Source organism: Phaseolus vulgaris, chromosome 2 (assembly GCF_051622355.1).
Source record: "Phaseolus vulgaris cultivar YP4 chromosome 2, ASM5162235v1, whole genome shotgun sequence".
Lineage (NCBI taxonomy): Eukaryota > Viridiplantae > Streptophyta > Magnoliopsida > Fabales > Fabaceae > Phaseolus > Phaseolus vulgaris.
Window position 1 is genome coordinate 16,255,576 of NC_143499.1, and position 9,425 is coordinate 16,265,000.

The following is a 9,425-nucleotide window of genomic DNA, read 5'->3' on the forward strand; positions in this document are numbered from 1 at the left end:
AGATAAGTAACAATACGCAATGGTGAGGAGACGAGAGGGGTTGACAACTTTCTGTATGAATATTTAAATAAGTAAATGCAGACATATTCACTTATCACCCCAATGACCCTTTCGTAACAATTTAACTTTATTTAGTATTCTTTTTTCTAAAAAAAAAAGCAATATCAATCTAAAATAAAGTAAATCATTTTGAACACGATAAGCTAATTCTTACGTTTCCACACTAAAGTGAGATATATGACTTTATTAATTGTCCATTTTATGCCCATTGGTGTTCCAAGAGTACCCTTTCGAACCCCCGGGGACCGTGATGCATCTTGGGTTGATATATAGTGCGACTTGTCAGATATAGTAGGTTATATGGGATTGACCCGTTTTCTCCCCCGATCGAGATATCCCCTCTTTCACCCCCAAAAGAGAATGACTCAATCATAAACATAAAAAAATGGGGAGCGTGAAGTGTAATGAAGTAAAATTCTATCGATTTTTTAATTTTTAGAGAAAATCTCCAAATTATTACTCGAAATTATGAATAATTTATGGTTGGCTTAATTGGACCAAGAAAATCAAGTACTCAGGCTCTGTGTAGAAAAAACCAATTGGTAATATAGCTATGATCACTACTTCTATCATATCCATATATTCTATTTTACAGAAAACATTAATAAATTCAGAAAAGGAAGAAGTTCTAATAAAAAGACATAGTTTTGGAATATTTGTTCTATATGTGCAAATGCAAATCGGGCAGATCTTTACTCAGAGTAGAAAAGAAACTTAAAAGAATTGAAAAAGTCCATTCAGAAACAAGAAAATTACATTGTGATTGGGCTTCGATCTCGATGAAAGCAATACATCAATGAGAAGATAGTTCACTAAATTTAGTATATTATTCTTTTTTTTTAGTTTGAAGAAATCCATTAGAAAAAGAAAAAGATTCAAATCGACACATTGATTCCTTTTTTGCTTATATAATTTTTGATGAACTGTATGCATCAAAAGGTGCATGTATGGCTTTTAAGGAAAAAATGGAATCCTAATCAATCGACTTTATCGAGAAAGATTACTTTTTTTAGGTCAAGACGTTGATAGTGAAATATCGAATCAACTTATTAGTCTTATGATATATCTGAGCATAGAGAAAGAGAATAAAGATTTATATCTGTTTATAAACTCTCCGGGCGGTTGGGTAATACCTGGAATAGCTCTTTATGATACTATGCAATTTGTACAACCAGATGTACAGACAGTATGTTTGGGATTAGCTGCTTCAATGGGATCCTTTCTTTTGGCAGGAGGCACAATTACCAAACGTCTTGCATTTCCTCACGCTTGGCGCCAATGATTCTTTTCTTTGAAAATATATAGAATAGATATCTATATATATATACTATACCTTCGCCATAAAAACCAAAGTAATAATAGCATGGTATTTTGAATTCCATATGCAATTTGTTTAAATTATTGAATTATATATAGAAAGAGTAGTATGAAAAAGAGGGTATTTACCATTTTATCTGATCGATAAGGAACCTAGTTTAATTTTAGTGTCGCAGACTTGTTTGTTTTTTTTCATACCAGAAAGCTTTTAACAGTTTTTATTTGAATTAGAAGAAACCATAACATATGAAAAAAAAAAAAAACTTTTGGATTGTTGAATACCAAAATGATATAAAAAACAACGGAACCATCGTAGTATTTGAAAATAGATTCAAAAAGAAAAAAGAAAGTTGGTGATTCTATTGTTTATTATTTAAGGATCCGGATCCAAAAGACCCAGTAGATTTTGTACTTCTTTTTTCTTTGATAGAAAAAAATAAATTTGTAAATGTAGAAACAAAATTCATCGAATAAAATACTTTTAGGAAAAAATGAATTGCATAGGTGCAAAAGCCGTATGCATCAATACAAAATGCTTGTACGGTTATTGAATATTCTTTTTGCTTTTTTCTTATTTGGCTTTATTTTATCCCTTTTACCTTTATTTTGGGAATAAAGACAATCTTTAGCAATATACCAACATAGGATAAAGAATTCTAAAAATATTTATCAAGATAAGGGAAATACTACTTAAGTGATATAATCAGGGTAATGATCCACCAACCCGCTAGTTCTTTTTATGAAGCACAAGCGGGAGAATTTATCCTGGAAGCGGAAGAGCTACTGAAAATGCGTGAAACTATCACAAGGGTTTATGTACAAAGAACGGGCAAATCTTTATGGGTTATATCGGAAGACATGGAAAGGGATGTTTTTATGTCAGCAGCAGAAGCCCAAGCTCATGGAATTGTAGATCTTGTAGCAGTTGAATAAAAAATCGGTGGCAAGATTGATTCTACTAAAATACAGGATTGGAAATTTCATTTTTTACTCTTCTTACTTTACATTTTCAGAGAATATCTCTCAATCTATTAATAGAGTATCAATAATATAGGCTATCAGTAAGATAGGATATAGGTAATTCACGGTTAGGATAGATCTAAACCTGCTCATTATACCAAAATCTATATATATATATAGTACGACTTACCATGCCAACTATGAAACAACTTATTAGAAACACAAGACAGCCAATCCGAAACGTCACAAAATCCCCAGCTCTTCAGGGATGCCCTCAACGCCGAGAAACGTGTACCAGGGTGTATGTGCGACTCGTTCAAATGAAAAACTAAGAAAGAAAAAACCAATTAAAAGTTTTCAGTATTGGTAATCGGTTAAGATAGTATGAATGCGAAAACTACATTCACAATATCTTAACTTATATATAATTCCTTACTTTTGTATACAATTATATAATTCTTTACATTCTTCTATCTTGTATCAAATTTATGGTTTCGATTGGTGCAAAACCAATCATACTAATTTGCAATTTAAGATGAGAAGGACTTTCCCATCGGTAACAAAAAAAAGTTACCTGTTAAGCGGAAAAAATATTATTTCAATTCAAAATAAAGTATGTCCTTAATGAATGAATTTTGATGGATTTTGTAAGAATGGAATAAGAGGGTCAGCTACCCAGCAAATTTTCATAATTAAATACCGTTACTATATAACTAGATTTCGTTGTGAAAAAACCTACTTACTCAATATTGCATGGGTAGAGCCATAGAGTGTGAACTGTACAAGTTAACAATAACATTGATTAAATGAATCAAAAATGAAAAGAAAAAGGCTCCGGTGTATAGAGAGGACCTGGCCATTTCTAAAAAAAAATCATAGAAACGAAGGAACCCACCAATAAATTATATATGTGTCCTATTTCATTTACTATTTTTCTTTTTTTTTTATATCTAGTATCAATACAATTTCTGATTTGGAGGTTCAATGTTTATCAAAAAAAATATAAAAAATCGTGGTTGGGGTGGTTATAGTAGCAAGAGCCATTGGAATTTTTTTTTATACACCGGAAGAATCCATTTTTGTTATTAATAGACTAGGAATAAAAAAAGAATAACTGAAAAGTGAAAAAGTTATTCCTCAAAATATCATTTATTCAATGACCAGAATTAAACGAGGATATATAGCTCGCAAACGGAGGACAAAAATTCGTTTATTCGTATCAAGTTTTCGCGGAGCTCATTCAAGACTTACTCGAACTATTACTCAACAGAAAATGAAAGCTTTGGTTTCGGCTCATCGTGATAGAGATAGGAAAAAAAGAGATTTTCGTGGTTTATGGATTAGTCGAATAAATGCAGTAATTCGCGGGAATCCAAAAGTATCTTATATTTATAGTAATTTAATTCATAGTCTATACACGAGGCAATTGCTTCTGAATCGTAAAATAGTTGCCCAAATTGCTATATTAAAAGAGAATTGTCTTTTTATGATTGCCAACAATATAATAAAAACCTAAAACCCCCTTATTTACTCCAGGAAGGTATAGAATAGAAATTTGTTTCTTTTGATAGCTTTATCATATGATAAAGCTATCAAAAGAAACAACCACGCTTCAAAAAAAAATTATTCTTCGTTACCTATTATCTTTTTTTTCTTACAACAAAAAAATCAAATGGAATTATCCTAATTTTCGAACAAAACATCAATCCATGTTGAATTCGAATAGAAATTCAAATTGGATTTCGAATTTTTAATTTCTATTTTTTTTTCTTAAAGTAGTAATTTTCTCAGTCGACTCGCTTTTTTCAAATTGTTTTTCATTATTAAGAAAAGGTAACGAAGATAAAATACGAGCTTCTTTTATAGCAATTGTAATTAATCGTTGTTGTTTTAAGGTCAATCTATTTACGCGTCTAGATAATATTTTTCCTTGTTCACTAATAAATCGACAAATTAAACCCATGTTTTTATAATCAATTCGGTCCCCCGATTGAATCGGGGGCAAACGTCTACGAAAAGATCGCTTCGATTTAATAAAGAGTCGCTTAGATTTTTCCATAGTTTTTTTATCCCTATTCCAAAAATAAAATTTATTACAAGAAATATAATCAAAGGATTTGTATTTTTTTTTATTCTTCCTTTTTTAGCATATGTTGTTATATAACGACGGGGACATAATTTTATTAATTCCAATCGACTAGGCATATTGTGTCGATTCTTTTTAGTAATCTATCTAGAAATACCGATTGATTCCTTATTTAGACTCTTTTTATCACAACCAGTACCTTTCAAAAGAACAATTACTCAGATATCTTTACTTTACCCTGGGACATGAACCTCCTTTGGGTTTTTAATTCACTTAACTCTTTTCAGATTCGAATCTAAGAAAAAGAAAAAAACGAAAACAACTAAAATAAAAAAGAATAATTCGAAAAATGATGAAAGATTTTGTTGCAATTTAATTGAATCTAGTACAAAAAAGATAGCACAAAAAGAATACATGGATCTGGAACTAGATTTCGTTACAAATTGCTATACAGTATTTTACTTTTTTTTTTAGTATTTTTTATGATATGGTTGCCCCAACCTATCCATTTGATTTCTGCTTTCACTTTCTTTTTCATAGGAATTGAATGAATAATTCAATTCCATTGAAGCCTGGACCAAATCCCGAGTTTCACTCCGAATTTAAATGAGGCCAAATTCCTCTTTCTTCTTTATCTTTCCTATTATAATTCTAATAAAAAAGAATAAAAAAGAAGAGTAGGTTAATTACACATATTTCATATTTAATTGGACCTATAATCTTCTTCACCCCTTCCTGGGTCAATAACAAAAATGAAAAAAAGGGGAATATAAGTGCATCTGGAAAAAAACGATTGATCTCTATCAATAGACCCGCCAAAGCCCCGAACCATAAAGTACTTACTACTGGTGCCACGGAAAGATATGTTTTTAGATCTCGCATTTCAAATCCTCCTTTCTTTTGATTTATTATTTAAGTCTTTTTTTCTCTGTTGATAGATATCAACAAAGAAAAATGTGGAAAACAATATAAAGATTCTTTACAATAACACTAGAAACAAATGGAAAAGGGATGTAGCGCAGCTTGGTAGCGCGTTTGTTTTGGGTACAAAATGCCACGGGTTCAAATCCTGTCATCCCTATCCCTAACTATTACTTATCATATGATATTCCGTATTCTATGATATTCCGTATTCTATGATATTCCGTATTCTATGATATTCCGTATTCTATGAGATGAGCAATAAACCGGGACCCCCTTCCCTTTGAAGACGAATTCAAATTTAACATACATACTGAATATATATATATATGATCCTGCCTGTTGACTAGAACGCTGGAAACTGCCTCGTCAAAGGATCGACGTGTGCACCGCTTCACACCTCCGTTCCTCTTCGAGATCCACCTCAAGAACCTGCAAAGAAACAGAGCGGCGCCGCTGCGGCCGATCGCACTCCAACGCCCAAGTCAGTGACCGAATCACCAAATACTAAGAGAACAAGAACCGTGCAAATCCTCTCTCACAGTCAGCTCTATAACTCGCAAGCGTAAAGAGTATAATCTGAACGTGCGTACCTTAGAAAGTTCGTTGAGAACTCTTATATACCTGGTTACTTTCTCTCTCCTGGCAGTTACAGACTTGGACACGTGGCTCGTATCCAACTGTACACGTGCCATCATCTGGAGCCTCCTTGACTTGGGCGCTGCTTCTACTCTTGTTTTACTAAGTTACCTATGCATGGTACTGCCCAGTACATAGCCAACTTGGGAGTGCGATCTCTACTGGAACTGGCGAGTTAGGGTGCCTTCATACACCTTCCCTGTGGTCTCGCCGGCCGCCTTCATAATCTGCTTCTCCTTCATCTTCGGCGATGTGCTTTCTCTGGCGATCTCCAATCGCTTGGTCGCCTGAGTTTACACCTGGCGACTTCATCTTTAACCCGGTGATCGCCGCTTCTGGTATGCTGGAGATCGGAACACGCCAACTTAATAACTGGCGACTTCACGAGCCCCCCGACTTCCTTCCCTTCTGCCAACCTGGCGCCTTGCCAACACGCCTATACTGTAGCGAGATGCCACGTCATCTCTCCCGACTACCAGGGCGGTACAATATATATGCAAAATTAATTTGGATCAGATAAAAGAATTAATGAAAACAAAACGCTCTTAGTTCAGTTCGGCAGAACGTGGGTCTCCAAAACCCGATGTCGTAGGTTCAAATCCTACAGAGCGTGATTCTAGTCTTGTTCGCCTGATAATTACACTGAAATAATTGAACATTCAAAAGAAAGTATGAATTTTATCCTTGTCGATTAGGATTAAAACTAAATAAATAGGGAATCCACAAAAAAAGAGACATTAATGAATCAAAGATCCAACTGATCACCTCGTCGGTATTGTAAATATGCAGTTACAAATAATCCAGCCAAAGTAATAGGAATTAACCCTAAAACGATTCCAAATAGAAAGACTTCAATCATTTTTATTTGTTCGGAAAGTAAAAAGAAAGGTAATATCTATCCTTAAATATTAATCTGTATTGCTCATGAATCTCAACGACCGAGAATTGGAAATTTACATAGTAAGGAATGATAGAATGTCTTATACCAAAATGGACTCTTCCTTTCCTCTCAAAATTACAAATCAAATAAGTTGTATTTTACTAAGACCAATAAATAGAGACGAGGTTATAATTAAAACCGCTAGTAAAAAACCGAAATAACTAGTGATAGTGGGCATATAGAAACTAAATGAAATATGGTCGTTATTTTTATACATATGTTTATAAAGCACTTCCCTAAATTTCCATTTTTGAGAGAAAAAAGAAGAAGATAACAAAATCCTACTTGAAAGATAAAATTTAAAATTGGCGATTCATCACTAAATTATTACAGACCAATAAAAAGAAATAGAGTACCATAATTGAGAAATCAATTACTCATCTGTTACATCTACCCATCCTGTGATTCCAAATCAACAGACTTCTTCATCAACTCAGGAATTAAGTAAACTGCTCTAATGAAAATATTGAGTATTCTTCTATAAATATCCAATAGAATTCTCTTTATAAAAGAAAAATTATGAATATTCAAACAAAGAATAATAACTTTGTTATTTCATTTTATTTTCACTTCAAATTCATGTAGAAGAAAATAGAAAAAAAATCTTCAACAACCACAAAAAATATATTGATGGATTTGGCATCTAATTCAAATAGAAAATCTCCTTTATGAATGATTAGAAACCCTTTTCTCATATTCCGATTTTAATGAATCTTTAGTTTCTAATCCAAAACTAACAATTTGAAATGTTAAGAACCTTCATTTTTTATTATTACTCAAAAAATTTACTATAAAATTTTTTTTATATGCCCAAACTTTGCAAAATTGTCTATCAGATTTTTGACTACATCGAGACAATCAATGAAGAAAGAAGAAAAAAATATAGTATTAGATTTTGACACTGATTGTGAAATTTCATTGCTCTGTTAGAAGAAGGATAGCTATACTGATTCGGTATACTCAAAAGACACCGTTGGTACAAAATGGACGATCTAACAAGGATTACATTTCAGTAAATTTCGACTTACTGATCTCGTTTTTTATGGAATCGATCCCCCCCTTTTGACTGTACAAGAATATGTGGAGTTCAAGATGTCTGGAAGCACAGGAGAACGTTCTTTTGCTGATATTATTACCAGTATCCGATACTGGATTATTCATAGCATTACTATACCCTCCCTATTCATTGCAGGTTGGTTATTTGTCAGTACGGGTCTAGCTTACGATGTATTTGGAAGTCCCCGCCCAAACGAGTATTTTACAGAGAACCGACAAGGAATTCCTTTAATAACTGGCCGTTTTGATCCTTTGGAACAACTTGATGAATTTAGTAGATCTTTTTAGGAGGCTCCAATGACTATAGATAGGACCTATCCAATTTTTACAGTACGATGGTTAGCTGTTCACGGACTAGCGGTACCCACTGTTTCTTTTTTGGGATTAATATCAGCAATGCAGTTCATCCAACGATAAACCTAATTTGAATTATAGAGCTATGACACAATCAAACCCAAATGAACAAAATGTTGAATTGAATCGTACCAGTCTCTACTGGGGGTTATTACTTATTTTTGTACTTGCTGTTTTATTTTCAAATTATTTCTTCAATTAATTAGAATTAATAGAAGAAATTGGAATAGTGAATAATATATATCTATTAGCAATTCTTTTATCCCATTTGGAAGGATATCATTTCAGAATTATCTATTACTATTTATGTCTTCGACTCATATTCCCCAAAAAGTAGATCCAGCTCTAATAGCTCCGAATCAATTCAATACATGCATTAAGATACGAAGGCTTCTTATTCCACAACAACGAAAACACTTTTTCACTCTTTCATATACTAGGGGATTTCACTTGGAAAAGAAAATGTCCCATACTAATGGATTCGGGTCCACAACGATGGGTTCAAATGTACGAGATCTTGTAGCACTTAACAATGAGGCCCTATCGATTAGTATTATACAAAAAAAATCCATCATAGACACTAATATAATTAGCTCTGTCCTTCATAGACAAACTTGGGATTTCCGATCTCAGGTAAGATCGGTTCAGGATCATGGGATCCTTTTCTATCAGATAGGAAGGGCTGTTTCACAAAATGTACTTCTAAGTAATTGCTCCATAGATCCTATCTCTATCTATATGAAGAAGAAATCATGTGACGGGGGGGATTCTTATTTGTATAAATGGTACTTCGAACTTGGAACGAGTATGAAGAAATTAACGATACTTCTTTACCTTTTGAGTTGTTCTGCCGGATCGGTCGCTCAAGACCTTTGGTCTCTACCCGGACCTGATGAAAAAAATGGGATCACATCTTATGGACTCGTTGAGAATAATTCTGATCTAGTTCATGGCCTATTAGAAGTAGAAGGCGCTCTGGTGCAGAAAAAGATTGCAGTCAGTTTGATAAGGATCGAGTGACATTGCTTCTTCGGTCCGAACCAAGGAATCCCTTAAATAGGATTCAAAATGGATCTTATTCTATCGTTGATC

The 9,425-nt window shown here is 33.2% G+C and overlaps 2 non-coding genes across 2 annotated transcripts; both read left to right on the forward strand.

Moving 5' to 3' along the window:
- The first annotated feature begins 5,430 nt into the window (after positions 1-5,430).
- Positions 5,431-5,504, forward strand: TRNAP-UGG (transfer RNA proline (anticodon UGG)). The gene has a single exon. It is a non-coding gene; the product is annotated as a tRNA-Pro (tRNA).
- A 1,018-nt stretch (positions 5,505-6,522) lies between these two features.
- Positions 6,523-6,596, forward strand: TRNAW-CCA (transfer RNA tryptophan (anticodon CCA)). The gene has a single exon. It is a non-coding gene; the product is annotated as a tRNA-Trp (tRNA).
- Positions 6,597-9,425: the final 2,829 nt, after the last annotated feature.